Below are 1,401 nucleotides of genomic sequence, written 5' to 3'. Positions count from 1 at the left end.
CTGTGGGCTCACATGCCGGGCAGCCCTTCACCGAGGAACCTCCATCTGGCTCCTTCACTGAGGATCACCCAGCCTGCAGCAGGCATCACGGCTCTTCCCTCTGTGTGGCTGAGCAGTACTCCAACATGTGGCCACACTGCATCTGTTTATCCACTCGTTGTTGGTGGACACTTGGATTCTTTCCAGAGTTGTGAAGAATCCTGCTATAAATACTCATATGTATGTCTTTGTGTGGACATGTTTTCATTTCTCTCGGTTAGATCCCTAGGAGAATTGCTGAGTTGTCTGGTAACTTTATGTTTAACTTTTTAAGAAACTAAAACGGTTTCCATAGCAGCTTCACCGTTTTACATTCCCACCAGCAACACGCGAGGGTTCTAGTTTCTCCACATCATCACCGACACTCATTACTGACACTCTTTTTGATTACAGCCATTCTATAACTTCTTCGGTGAAATGTTTACAAAAATTTGAATATTTAAAATATTCAAAGATTTTGGCCCTTTAAAAACTGGATTGTCTCCAAAGAACTTCGCTGAGTAGAGAAAGCCAATCCCAGAAAGTCACACGCTGAGTGATTCTGTTCACATAACAGTCTTCAAACGCCAACAGCAGAGACGGAGAACAAACTGGTGGTGGCCGCGGTTAAGGAGGGAAGGGGCTTGGCTGCAGGAGAGCACACAAGGGATCCTTGAGGTAATGGAATGTTCCGGATCTTGACTGTATCCCAGCTGCCAGACGGGAGTAGCCCAGGCTACCCCCACCCTTCTTACGAGTTTTGGTCATTGTCTTGAATAAAAGGTTCTTAGGAAGCTCCCACGGCTGGAGGGACCAAGGGAGTGGTGGTGTAACCAGACCCCTGAGCCAGGGCCACGGAAGGCGCAAAGGCAGCCGTGCGAACTGGGATCACAGGGAAAGCTGCGCCGTAGACTGGGAGGACGGTGACACTGCCGAGGGGAGAGGCAGGAGTGGGCCTGGCCCTGCCCCGACCTCGCACCGGAGCCTCCTGAGCACCCGTACCGTCAGGGGGCAGCCAGCAGCTTGCAGAGCCCAGCAGAGCGGGGAAAGGGGGAGGCTGGGGATAGATGGACAGGCAGTGACACAGGGCTTCATGCCATTCCTGTCCTGGGCCCTTCTCCTTGGCCACTGTCCAGCACCTGCAGCCAGGCCGCATGTGGTGAAATGAGTTCCTGTATGTGGCCTTTTGCCCTGGTTCTTTGGGAAAACAGTTTGAGAGATTTTCCCCACAGCCCTGAGGAGTTACCTCTGCGCAGGTTTTCTACCCCAGAGGATCTGTTATTTTTGTCCAGGCTGACTGACAGTTCCAGGGTAAGCCGTAAACAACTTGATGGTTCGATACTTTTTGTCTGGCCCTGGGCTGCAGCCTGCCCTGTGACGGGT

General features: G+C 52.1%; 1 protein-coding gene across 1 annotated transcript in view; it reads right to left on the bottom strand.

The window, feature by feature from the left end:
* The window catches only part of LOC101352694 (patatin-like phospholipase domain-containing protein 7), a 56,533-nt gene that overhangs the window by 46,866 nt on the left and 8,266 nt on the right, over positions 1-1,401 (bottom strand). The window lies entirely within an intron of this gene.

The sequence above is a fragment of the Trichechus manatus genome, unplaced genomic scaffold (genome assembly GCF_000243295.1).
Source record: "Trichechus manatus latirostris isolate Lorelei unplaced genomic scaffold, TriManLat1.0 scaffold00317, whole genome shotgun sequence".
In the NCBI taxonomy this organism is placed as follows: domain Eukaryota; kingdom Metazoa; phylum Chordata; class Mammalia; order Sirenia; family Trichechidae; genus Trichechus; species Trichechus manatus.
This window is presented reverse-complemented; position numbering and strand designations above follow the sequence as displayed.